The sequence below is a fragment of the Argiope bruennichi genome, chromosome 11, assembly GCF_947563725.1.
Source record: "Argiope bruennichi chromosome 11, qqArgBrue1.1, whole genome shotgun sequence".
NCBI lineage: Eukaryota > Metazoa > Arthropoda > Arachnida > Araneae > Araneidae > Argiope > Argiope bruennichi.
In genome coordinates, this window is record NC_079161.1 from 47343243 (window position 1) to 47358041 (window position 14799).

Genomic DNA, 14799 nt, shown 5'->3' on the forward strand with positions numbered 1-14799 from the left:
GATTAAGAAAGTATATTTAGATTATACAAAAACAAAACTAGAACTAAATATCATTTAAAATTTAGCAGGGTAATCAACAAAGTCAATTTGTGTTCATGTGATGCAAATAAATTTTCATTTGGGTGATACCTAATAGTTGATATGCCTTTTAATTGTTAATACATACCAAGCCATTAATGCTATCTTCCACTGGTGACTTAACATCCAATGACCATAAGTAGGGATACTAATTAACCAAGCCATTAAAGCTATTTTCCACTGGTGACTTAACATCCAATGACCTTAAGTAGGGATACTAATTAATAGATTTTAACTTGACAGAATAGATGTTATATGAATTTTTCCATTAAAATTAAAAATATAAAATACACTTTAAGTCAATTTAAATAGGAATATATTAAAAAGTTATAGATGGAAAAACATATTCTGAAAGTGAAGCCCAAGATTACATGCATTCAAATGTTTAATGACATAATTAATTGTCAGACATGTGGTAGCAAAACCATTTAAAATCTTTTTTTTTTCTTTCTTAATTTGCTTCTGGCATTATTTTTCTTCTCCATATTAAAATACAACTACATATTCAAACAATATATAAAAATACAAATAATAAACATATACTACAACAGATTTTTTTAAAAGATTGTTAAACTTTTTAAACAAAATAGCACTTTTGGTATAGAATCAATGATTTATTGAATCAAAATGGTAAAAAAAAGAGAAATAAAGAAAGTAATCAATAAAAATAGTGAAACACATAATAAAAAAAATGCAATAAACCTTTTATAATGCTTTTGATTTATGCTATTCAAAATGAATTCACTAAGATTTGATATTTTTCATACTTTCAAGAATAAGAAATAAAAGGTAAACAGGGGGGAAAAAAACTGCTTCAATTTTTTCTTTCAGCAAATTAAGTGTTAAGAATAATAAAATAAAGAATGCATCTCAAATTTTAAAACATACATACACATCACTAGGAACAACGTAAATTCAAAGGCAGTTAAATCTCAGATCATTTTTTTTCACTAATGTAAAATATATAAATGTAAATGCAAAATATGTATATGTACATGAAAATGTGTATTAATATAAAATAACTTGACAACATCTATAAAAACAAAATATTTGCAAAATAATATATTTGTTTTTCAGAGTAGAATGCACTTTCTCATAAAAGGGAGACGTGGAAAAATGCATTGAAAGATAGATATATTATCTAACATAAATCACAAATTGCAATTGTTCTTCGGAAATTTGCAAGACTGGAGGAGAAAAAATTCTACTTTTGATAGCATTAGAAATATGATTCATTTCATAATCAATACTTTTAAACCAATTATTATGTTTCTTAATAGACATTATTTTATATCCATTGAAATAACAGCAATATAATATTTCATTAATTCCTTCATCTATAAATACTATGCTTAAAACCTATTCCTACATTTGATGTGATATTTAAATACAAAATACTTGTAACATAAAACCTGAACAAGAAGGTTATATCATTAAAACAATGTTGTTACCTATTCATGCCTAAATGTGATGGAAAAACTGTCTCTTTTTCACTTATTGATATTATCAACTTTCATACGATTTCACTTTTCTCCACATCTAAATATTTAACCCAATCCTTATGAGATAGAACAAAGTAAAAATATTATTAAACTATTAGACAGAATTCTTTATTCTTCTCCTCTCTTAAATTTTACAAATAAAGCATATAAATAAATTGCATTAAACAACTATGGTTCTTTCATAACCTTACAATTTTTTTATATATATTTGTGTGTATTGGACACAGGCCAGACTATAACAACTATCCAAATTTGATAAACAAATACCCTGGGGGTGAAAATGAAACATTTTTTAAAAATCTTAAACAGAATTCTGATTACTTAAAAATTACGGTAAATTTTGGCATTTTTCTGTGATGACTTCCAAAACTATTACACAAAAATTAGTTTTACAAGGCCCTAAAATTTTAATTTCTCCAACTTTTAAATGATATTGATTTAATAATTAAAATTTTTAGTTTTAGACATTTTCAAATTGCCTAATTTCCAACAATAGATTACATTGTTACCCTGAAATTTATACTACATATTCATCGAATATTTAACCATGTGATTTCCTTCTATCACTGAAAAAAATTTGTGTAGTTCATAAGACGAGAAAATGAAGTTATATTACCACAAAATTTAGAAGATAGATGACCTGCACATTTATGTATTATTATATTACAGAACTGAGCAACATTATAAAGAGTCATATACACAATAAATAGAATATATACATATGATAATATAGCTAATATATATGATATATAAGAAATTAAATAAAACTAATAAGTTTGCAAAGTGGACGAAGGTGACTAGTATATCGTCAAAATAAATTTCAGACAGATCAAAGTGGCAAAATCACCATTAGAACCATCAATGTACCATTAAAAAATATTTTAAAATATAAAAGTACAAACTGAAATTAAAATTCCATCATTCTGATATGTTACTAATTGGTTAGAAGATGCAATTTTCAAAAATAATCATTCACCTAGACATATTATTACCTTGATTAGATATGGGATTTTTTTCACTCTCATATATGTTAAGAGGGGGAAAAAAGATTAAAATTGGTATGAATGTATATAAATGAATATCATTTAAAATTAAATTAAATTTTAAAAGAATAAAATAAACTAAAACTTATATAAAAATAGAACAAGTAAAATTCATTCTTCATTAAAAATTCCATAGATCAGCTAACTTCTATCAAAGACAGGAGCATATGCTTAGAGCATGAAATTTAAAAATCAACTGAATAAATATAATAGAGTAATAGGAACTAATACAGGGTATTTGCAACTCAATTTCAAAACTCCAAAAACTAGCATTGTATAAAAATTTGACATAATTTTGATTGATTCAGAATATTAATATGATATATTTACATGTATATTTTAAAACAATTTCTTAAGTAAGACTAAAATATTAAATATCGAAAAAAAATTGTTAAGAATTAAATATTGCTTCATCAATTATGCAAAATTCAAAACATGAATACTCCCTGCAATATCACTCAGCATTTTATTCCTGGTTTTTTATTTTTTTTTTAACTGCTAAGTTTAATGTGTTTGTTTATTTTTACAGAAAGAAGAAGGAAGGGGAGTAAAAAAATAAATATTTCATAATTTGCAGAACACCACGATTACTTTTGTTCAGTGATATTCTGTCAAAATATTATCTACATAGTTGAAAACCCTTTCATGAACTGGTGCATGAAAATATGCAGACAGATTTAATTAGTTTTGTTAACCCCCAGGTATTCCATTCTTCTATCTTTTTTAGTTCACATGTTTTTTTGCATAAGACAATTCATTCAATGGTTTTCTAATGTCTTGATTCAAATTGATATATTAGTCTTTTAAAGACAAATTTAAGAAATCTTTATATTACTCTTTTTTAGTCTCAGAAAGTTCAAACAGACCTTGAATTTCCTTCTGGTCTTCATGTTTAAGAATAAAAATATTTTCATAATTAATCATGCCGTTTTAATAAAATTCTTGTATACTACTTTTCAATGAGCTTACAGAAAAATTTTAAATGCTTTCTAATTAGAAAAAATATATATTTTTTTAAAATTCATATTGCAGTTAATAGAAGGTAACTAATATAAGCTATATTTATGTTTCTAATCATCAAAATTATTTAAGCACTGAAAGAACATCTTTTTCTTTGATTATTCATATGCTTTTTAACCAAATTATTTGCCAAATAGTTGTAAACACACACAAAAAATGCAAAATAAATGAATTTCAAAATTAAATAATTTTTTAATCTAACTTATGATGGAAGATAAAAAAAAAGGAAATTTAATAATTCTAACAGCTTATCAAAAAAATGCGCCTATATTTTTGATATTGAATTAAATATTTACCTCAGCAATTATAGTTCATTTCAGTATTCTGAGACAACCACTTTGCAACAATTCTGTCTCATGAAGGAGCAAGACGCAGAAGGGTATGTGTATTTCCAGAATTTACTTTATTGTTAAATGTAAACATCTCCTTTTATTTTTCTACTCTATTTTGTTGAATTAAACTCATCCTAACACAAGCACGAAAGTGCAAAAGATTTTAGAATCCATTGGCAAACAATAGATAACGAACTTGTGATCATTAAATCTAAGAGATACAGAAAAAAATTTCGAAATTATCATTTAGAACAACACATCCATTAAATTTAGACACAAACTAAGAAAATAAGAACAGAACATTTTTGAAATTTTTTTAGCTTTTTGGAAATTTATAACCATGCAAATTCGAAATGACTTCTAATAACACAAATGGAATTGAAATATTTTAAATGTTTATTAATTATAAGTAGGAAATAACCTTTATTTACTATAATAAAACTGAAAAATTATACAGCACATAAAATTTATATTTGGGATACGAGACAATATTCTTTTAGTTATTTAGTTAGCTTATTTAAAACAATTTATGAAGAAATTTTTTATTTCATTTCAGTTTTTTAATACAAGTTTTCACAAATATCAATTTTATGGGATTAATCCTCATGAAAGAAAGCCTTCTATAATAAAAATTTATCAAAAAAAAATAACTTCATAAATTCATCAAATTTAATCTCTTTGCCCCCCCCCCATCTTAATTTTAAGCATGTTTGGATGTCTAATAAGAATTTAAAAGAATAAGAATTCAAGATTTGTCTCAAAGAAATTTTTCATCATCAAGAATTGCATTTGGCAAACTATCAGCTAATTTTGTCAAAGCAATGAAAGAAGCTATAGTAATTTCATTTAAATTATTTTCTTAAGAAATTGGTCTTTCCAAAATTTCTAATAATTTCAGCTGCCTCTGCACAGATAAAAATGAAATGATCAGAGAATCAATTCTCAGAATTAACATACTGTGTATGAAAAAATAAAAATCAGAATATAAACATTCCTAATAATAATAAAAAAAAGGAAATTCCTCATTCACAAACTGATAAATATTCATTTCTTTTTTTTCTTTTTTTTTAATAAAGACATAGATTGACAGGAAATATATTTTAACCAAATAAATAGAAATATATTCTTTGCAGCTTTTCCCTGTAGCTTTTACTAAAATTCAATAATATATGTCTTAAATTTGTTCAGTTTTAAATGTAAGCTTTGTAAAGGAAGTACGATTCTTGCAAATGAAATGATTTATTGATGCATATTATTAAAGAATATTCAATTTGTTTCAGAATTCAAAAATTTCAGATATATGTATACATTCTAGCAAAATCATATCTAGTTTAATCTTATTATATTTTATACTGCAAGTATCACCTTCAATCATAATTACATCCCAATGCTAAATTACATCTGAATAAAATAGGATTTCAACTCTTTAATATATTACTTGATGAAATACAGTTTAAAAAAATTCAAAATAATTAATAAATCATTTAATAGAATAACATCATTAGAATAATACAACAGCAAAATATCTTATATGAATAAATTACAAAAGTGATATCTATTTTGTTTTATTTTATGATGCAAGTCTTTTTAAGTCACATTTGGATTAAATAAAATGTTAATATTTTATTCATTTGTTTGATGGATGAAAGGCAGTTTAATAAAATCATAACATTTAATAGGCCATTGTAATTTAAATACAACTATTATTTCATCACAATTTCATTTTTATATGAAGCCCGTAAATGTTAACAAAAGGGCTTTTATTTTTCCATAGTGTGAATAAGATAATGCTTCCTTAATGAAGATTTTAAAGAAAAAGCTTTATCGCAAAAATCGCATGCATGTGGCTTTTCATTTGTATGACAAAGATAATGTGTATTTAGACCAGACTTTGATGCAAATCGTTTATGACACACCTGGCACTCATGAGAGCTTCCTTCAGTATGTTTAAGATAATGCCGGTTAAAACTGCATTTATGTAAAAATTCTTTCTGGCACAAATCACAAACATGTTTCTTTCTTTTAGTATGAGTTAAGCAATGTGTTTTTAAATGAGAGTTCTGTGAAAAAGCTTTACCACACACATCACAAATAAATGGCTTTTCATGAGTATGAATAAGATAATGATCCTGCAAAATTGACTTTCTAGAAAATGCTTTGTTGCACAAAACACAAACATGAGCTTTTTCTTTTGTATGAGTGAGGTTATGCTTGTTTAAAGTCGATTTATGAGAAAATGCTTTACCACAGAGATTACACACATAATTCTTTTCTTTAGTATGAACAACACAATGTGCTTTTAGATACACATAGCAAGAAAATGACTTGCTGCAAAATGTACAAACATAGTTTCTTCCATTATCATGCACAGCATTATGCGACTTCAATTTTGACTTTTGCTTACATGTTTTGCAACATATATCACACTTGTGAACATTTGATTTAATATGATTGCTCTGTTCTTGTAAACTCGTTCTACACGAAAAAACTTTGTTACATTCATCACTTGCTTGAGGTTTCTCATCACTAAGGGCACTATCAAGTTCATTTAAATTGGGTTTGTTGTCGGTACAGTTATTCTTCATGCCGTTGCAATGCATTTGAGGCAGAGAACCAAGAAAATTTTTCACTGGATATAAATATCTCTATTTAAAACATAGTGGAAAATTTTGTTTAGTCGTCAAACAATAAATTAATAATTCAAACTCACATCTTTACCTCGAGTCAACAATGTAAACAAGACGTCTGTTAGTAATACTTGAACTTGAAAGTAGGAGATTGGGATTTACAGCATCAAAGGCTGTTATCTCCTGTTTCCAAGTGAATAGAGCAAATATTTATATCCATTAACACAAAAGCGCGCACACGCACAAAAACAAACAAATTGAAGTTTCAGTCAGTTAACAGTTACACGGCCGTTCCGCTGATGCAATTTATATCATATTCGAGATTCTAAATTTCCAGTGAAAAGAAGTAGTGCAAAAAGACGGACAGTTCCAGCAACACAGATTAGTGATAAAGGAAAGAGACTCAAAAAGGCCTCAGCAGAAAGTGGTCAGTAAAATTAATGGATATTGAAGTGAAACTTGCAGATTTGTTTTGTCTGCAGTTATTTTACCCACAACATTTTTGAAGGAGGTATCTTGTTTCTCTAATTGGAGAAAAGTCCACATAATATGAATGTCTCAATAATATGAATACTTTTTGCACGAGAGAATTATGTGTTTAGTATCATTAATGCTATTACATTCATGACAGAGGGGAGCATTTTACAGATTAAAACGATTCAACAGTCCTGGTGTTATAATTGTTTTACTGATTAGTCGGGCCAAAACAACATCTCTCCGATTTTCGGACCAAGGAAGTAATGCTTCAATGCTAGGAATGTCTCATAAAGCAATGAAATATTTACTGTTTCTATAATTATTGATTGTAATCTGATGCGACGCTTTTTTGAGACTTGAAATTATATCTTCGGGAGAGATCCATTCAATCCAAGGTGTATTTTCTGTTATTTCTTTGGCTAAGCGATCTGCAAGCTCGTTCCAGATTATATTCGAGTGACCAAGTGGCCACAGGAAGGATATTTTTTGGTTTAGTTTGGTTAAAGTTTCAACTTTGGAAATAATTTTTGGCGACTGGGTGGAGATATTTTTCAAGCGCAGAGTAGCCATTTGTAAGAATCAGACAATCTGCTTTGCCTGCTTTAAATTGAGTCACGGAAAACCTGTTTATTACTGTGCAAATATAATAAAAAGCGCTGAAAATGCCATTATTTGTGATATTAATAATATCTTTAGTTCTGGGGTCATGGTATTTTGATGCGAATATCTTGAGACCAATTATCTTTCCAAGCGCGTGATTTCTAAGATTTTGAAGATTACTGAGTTTTGATTCCTTTTAGAAAAATGAATGCCAAGAAATTTTATCGTTTCATTCCATTTTAAAGGGTGTCCCGCGTAAGAAGAGCGTGGGTAAGTTGCAATTTTTTTCTTGGACAGTTCAGCTATTGCACTTTTCTCTGTAGTAATTTCTAGTTTCGAATAATTATACCATTTGTATGTTTTCCATTGTGTTTTGAATTTTTTTTTATAATAATTTCCCAGGAGTGATGGCTACAAAAGTCAAAGATATCAACCGCAAAGATAGTACATTCGACCCCTTCCTCTATGGTTTCGTGAAAGTCGTGCATAAAGATAACGAACAAAATTCATGATAGAACACTGCCCTGAAATAAACCTATTTTCAGTGTTCTGTTACGACAAATGTAGTGCCTCCAGCGAATCTGGAAAATTTTGGATTGAAGGAAGTTGGACTACCACTTTGCCATGTTGCCTGCTATACCAAGCTGTAAGCATTTAAAAATAAGGCTGTCGATATGAGCAGAATCATAAGCACTTTTGATATCAAGATTCACACCAACGAAGGTATTTTTTGTCCGTGGCTTCTGTGAGTTTTGCCTGAATATTGTAAATTGCAGTTTGATTATCTCTGAAGCGTATGAACCCATGTAAACTATTGTGAAGCGTTTTGTTACAAATTAGGTAGTAAGTAATGCGTTGAGAGAGGATACGTTTAAAGAATTTGCAAAAAACTGAGGTTAGGGCCGATAGGAAGAAACTTTGGTTTTGTCGTTGTTTGCTTTGGAATCGGAATAATTAGAACGTGTTTCCATTGTTTGGTTATGTTATCCGAATCAAATTGGTGTTGAAATAGTAAAAAAATAATTTGAAGTTGATTGTTGAGAGTTTTGAAATAGATGGCTGGGATGTTCTAAGATAAAAGTAAGGTAAAAGATTCGGTTTCAGAAAGAAAGGTCACTTGAAAAAACCAAAATTAAGAGGTAGAAAAGGAGGAATTAAAGGACAGAGCTTTTTCCCTTTAATACCCCTGTAATTCCATTGCAGAAAGGTCATTAAAAAAGATAGTTAAAAGGATTATTAGAATCTGCTCCCAGCTTAGGGCTTTAAAAAGAACAAAAAGTAAAAGGGATTCGAAAAGCAAGCTCGTAAATTCGAACTCGGATTTTGAAAAGAAGAAAAAGGAATTCCACCATTTAGGAACACGAAGAACAAAAATAGGAACAAAAAAGGAAAACGAGTAAAACCCACCCAAAAAACTTTTACTAAGCTAAACTTGAAGGAGCAACTGCATCCCATTGCATCGGAATGCTCGTAGTATGAGTTACAACTATTGTTGCTTTTTTTTCTCCCAGAAGATTTGTTTGATTCTCCTTGATTAAGCATGCTGGCAAGATTTTGCAATAATTTTTCTGCGGCTTTTTGAAAGATTTCAGTTAGCATATTTGTTTATTCTAATTTCTCCGTGATATTTTTAATTATAGCTAAGATTTTTTGGTTTACAGTTTCCTCGACTTCACTTACAGATATGTTTGATTTGACTACGTTAGAGTAACTTGATTTCGAGGACTGTTGAAAGAGGCGTCTGACTTCTGCAGTCGTTAGGTGGTTTCGGCATTAAAATTCTAACATTTGTCGTTCCCTGATGTAATGGGAACAAGATTTCGATATTGCTGAGTGTGGACCCTGGCAATTTATGCACCTTTCGGGACTTTGACATTGGCCATCATGTGTTACACCACATATATGACAGATCTGTTTGGTGCAAATTCTTGTTGAATGCATGAAACTATGACATTTCATGCATTGTCATGGTTTGTCTACAAACTGCTGTATTTTTTTTATTTTTTTTTCGTAAACCAAATCTTAATGGATTCTGATTACCCAATGCCGAGTATTGTTACTAGGACAGGAGAAGATTCTCGAATTCAGTTGGATTAGACAAACTTTCTCATTTCAAGGAAATCTACATCGTTATTCTGTGTTAATTCCTCAGCCAACTCTTCAAGCGAAGTTTGAGTGGGTATATCAAATAATAAGAATCAGTCTGTCACATTTTCCCAAATGGCACCTGTCGAATCTGGGATGTCAAGAATTTTTTCTAAGCTTAAAATTTGGGCAGCGCACACAGAATCCAATGTCGTGAAAATGATTTTTCCCTGACTTGTAAATTTCAAATTTAAAATATTGTTGTGTAAATTTATGTGCTATTTAATGTAGGCTTGTATAAGGAATGTGTTCAATCGAGGGATTTTAGATGCAGCATCTCTGTTGGACACAATTATATTTTTTTCCTCATATTATCTTTGGCCAATGCAGATAATGAGTTAGTTAGTGGGTTTTCCACTCTTAAAGAAATTTTCATTTGAAATATGATGCATTTTAATGCTTTCCGAAGTCTGCATTATTATAGTGTCATTTTCGGGAGACGAATCTGAAACGAAAAATGTTGAGTGGCTTAATTTCAAAGAGTGACACCTTTGCAGCTCTTGAATAAATAAATAAAAATACACGAAATTTAAGCAAAAACAGCTTACCGAATGTCCAGAAGTTAATTACAAAAAGGTTAGCAAAACAAAATTAGCAAAAGCCACACTTTGGTAGCACACAGAACCTATATCATCTCCTTCCTCAACCAACGGACTGCCTAAAAAACAAATTTTACTTCCCATGTTTCCCGTTCCAAAAATAAAACTGTATTTTTGTCTGTTAGCAATCTTCTAACCAATCAAAATCCTATAGACAACAAACCACGCACAAGGAAAAAGCGACTATTTGACTGGATATCTAAATGGTGAACTTAAAAAAATCGGCAAGATAAAACCACACGCAAGAAAAAGTCAATAAGATGGTATGCTTGTAAGAAAAATTGATATTCGAAGGACGTTTCAAACATAAATTACTGATGAATATATCTTTAAAACTTTCTAAAAATCTTTTTGATAAACCAAACTTTAATGATAATAAAGCTAATGAGGATTTAATGATGATAAAGAATAATCTTTCAACGTTAACCAGGGCGGAATCTTGAAATCGGAAGTCCGCAATTTTAAGAATTTGAGGCCACAATATTCTTTTGCGATATATTTAGGATTATCTAATTTTGTGATACTTATATTTGAGATTTTTTTTTTCATGGTGTCAAATTTGTACCCCGAGAAGTAAGATACGTTTTTTTTTCACTTGGGTAATTGACATTCAAGTCAACAGCCCCATGCGCCAATCGTTATCGAAAGCTAGGTTACAAAACCCTAATATTCGAAGATACTGTTGATAATCATTTTCCTAAGAGAATTTTTATGCTGATTTTCATCCTATTTCAGCCATTTTGAGATTATTCTCTGAATTCGTTTAAGTAATTACGTAATTACCACGCCATTCTATGCGGATAATTCAGAATTTTGTTATAACGTGAATATGCCCCACTTTTAGTTATTAGAACTCAAAATACAAGAATGTAAGATGCTTTTTGATTTTGAATTTGCATTATATGTTTTATGTAAGCAACCTCTATGAAATGAAATAACATTTGAAGCTCTGCATATAGAATCGCAAACATTTTTTATTATTATAATTATTATTGAATATACATGGAAAAGAAATTTGATAAACTTGACTTTGAGAATGAGAATTTTCAGAGTTAAAATAACCTAGTATAAGAAACATTGTCAGATATCAATTCAAGTGATTCTGTTTTATATTCGAAAACTTATCAATCAATTTTGAGATTAAATATAGCACATTCGAATTATATTCTTGCTGTAAAATTAATTTTTATAAAATATATTTTAAAATTTGAAATCTGCTATCGAAAATTTCAAGTTATCATGAGACAACATTATTTTTTTAAGACGCATCGTATCAATCCAACAGAAAAACATCATTTTCTCACATGACTCGTATTTCGCATTCACCAACATTTCGAAAAGCAATGTTTCTTAATCATCTCAAAATCAATCGAATTCTAAAATTTTCTCCTCGATGCTACAATTTTTTTTCCCACGAAAAACCAGTTTAAACCGGTTTTAAACAATCATGTGACTATCAGATTATGTATGCGTCGATATTTAGAAAACAATGGCTCCAGTTCCAAAACTTTATCTCGAGGTCATATACATATATTTTTCTTTTTTTCAAAAATTCGGTTTTTACTGGTTTGGAATGATCATGTGATTATTATATTTCGCCATCATCAACTTTTAGAAAAGCGATTTTTTTTCCTCTTCTCAAAACCGGCGAAATTGCACAACTTTTTTGCAATTTAGGAAAATTAATATATATTCTATGTTCACCAGGAGAAGGCACTTCGGACCGCCTTCTTGGAGGTAGAATTCATTTCAGCGCGGGGAAGACGTGTAAACTCCCCCACTCTTGTTAATGAGACAACCCTAAATGCGCGCCAAAAGGCGAATGTTTATGCTTTATCACTTACTTTGTTTTATCGTCTGCTGTCGTACTTTTCGTTCTTCTAGCTAATTATTAATAAATAATATGTATTTAATTTCAAAACTGCTTTTTTCAAAGCAAACAACTGCAAAATGTCTTTAAAAGGGCGAACTATTCACTCGAAAGAGAGTAATATAATAAATAACGTTACTAAATTTTGTGAAGATGAGGCTAGAGCTGGAACACTTTTGTTTCCCCTTTCCCAAGCCCAAAAACGTGCTGCTTCAGCGACTGGTGTTTCACTTAGAACAATTAAGCGAATTAAAAATGAAGATATTTCTACAAATGGACAATTATCTACGCCGGGGAAACATCGAAAGCGCCTTGAGACTCGAAATGCAATATTGGACAATTTTGATCTGTGTGTTCTTCGAAATATTGTGAATGAGTTTTATGCAAACAACAAAATTCCGTCTTTATCTCGATTGCTTCCCGTGGTGAAGGAAAGAATAAATTTTCCTTGGAAAAGAGGAACTCTATGGAAATACCTTCACATTGCAGGTTTTCAGTACAAACGTTGCAGAAACCAGAGACAGATCTTAATTGAAAGATCGCACATTGTAGCCTGGAGATTTCGTTTTCTTAGGAAAATGAAAAAATTCCGAGAAGCAAAGAGAAACATAGTTTATATAGATGAAACGTGGTTGGACAGCAATCTTTCATTCGAGAAATGTTGGAGAGATGAAAAAATTGGAGCTGCCATCAAAGATAGCTCAGGTCGTCGTCTGATTGTGGTTCATGCTGGATCAGAATCTGGTTTCGTTCCAAATGCCGGATTAATATTTAAAGCTGGATCTGCAACTGGAGATTATCACGGGCAGATGAACTCTGATAATTTAAAAAAATGGATAGTTGAGAAGCTTCTACCTAATATTCCAACGAATTCGGTAATAGTTATGGATAATGCAGCTTATCACACAAAAGTGATGGACCCCGTACCCACAAAAAGCTCAAAAAAGGATAAAATGTGTGCCTGTTTGGAAAAAAAGCAAATCCCGTATGAAAAAAAAAATACTAAAAGTTCATTTACTTGAACTGATTGCTGCAAATGCAAGTGGCGAAAAAAATATTTCATTGACGAAATTCTAAAAGAACAAGGTCATGATGTTTTGAGACTTCCCCCGTACCACTGTGACTTAAACCCAATAGAATTAATTTGGGCGGATGTTAAACGTTAGGTGCGAGAGAGAAATGCGACTTCCGACATGAGTTTTCAACGTTTTGAAAGTATTGCTGCGGAAGTCATGATAAATATTGGAAATCTGAGATGGGAAAAACATTGCAAACATATAGAACACATTGAAAAAAAGTATTGGGAAACTGACGGCGTTGTCGAAGAAGTCGAGGGAAAACATTTCTTTCAACATCAATTCGGATTCTGATACCGAGAGCAATTTTAATGATGACACTGATGATAGTTATGACGATGGACATTAATTCTAATTCCTACAGTTTTCATTTCCTTTGTTAAGAATGTCTTGATTATTTTTAATTAGAAACATTTGAATAAAATTTAATCAGTTCAAGCAGTATGAATAAATGCCTAGTTGATGTTTTATTTATTATTAAGTTCTAATAAATACAAGTTCTAATATTACAAAGGTAATGCAATTTTTTTAAATTCTATTTTTATTCATGAAATAATTTAAATCAGGATTCTTCATTATAACTAGATTCTGAATTATGTCTCATTCCAAAAAATAACTGTAACTTATCTATCAAATTTAAGAAAAATATATTTTAAACCAAATTTATATTTTTTGCAACTTTTAATAAATTTTATAAATGGAAATGTCAACTTCAGCAACAAAATTTCAGTGTTTACAATACTAAGTATTGTATATTATTTTAAAATTAGAACTATCTATTTTTAATAGTGCACAGATTAAACGAAATAATAAACTGTTTTATAAAATATAGTAGCATTGATAAAATTGACGTCTATCACTTTTTAGAAATTTTCTTTGATAATTTGGTATGCAGTAATGAAAAAAATTTTTAAATATTTTCCAATTTGAAAAGAAGTGGTTAGTGTTATTGCTATTTATATTACAGACAGCATATGCCAAGTTAATATAAAATATCCTTATGGCTAGATTTTATTTATTTATTTTGATCAGCTGAAAACAAAGATTTTATTCAGTATTGTTTTCAGCTAGAAAAAGACAACAAATTAAGGCTAAAATCTCTTAAAAGATGTACATTTTGTGTTGTATGTTGAATGTCAGTCAATAACTCATGGAATTCGTCAATTGTCTCACTGAAATGATAATAAAAAAAAAAGGGTAAAAGCTAACGATCGCCAGTTGGCAACCTTTCTTGACACTTATCACTTTCTCCTTCCGAAATCATCGAAATAGTATCGTCTGATCCCACGTGACGAGGGCGGAGCCAAGGGCCAACTTCTGGTGAACGAACAATATATATATATATATAATATATAACTTTCGATACCTTTCTTCCCATTTTCATCTCTGCGCTTCTTCAGGCTATAACTTTTAACGGCCCTTTTTTTTAT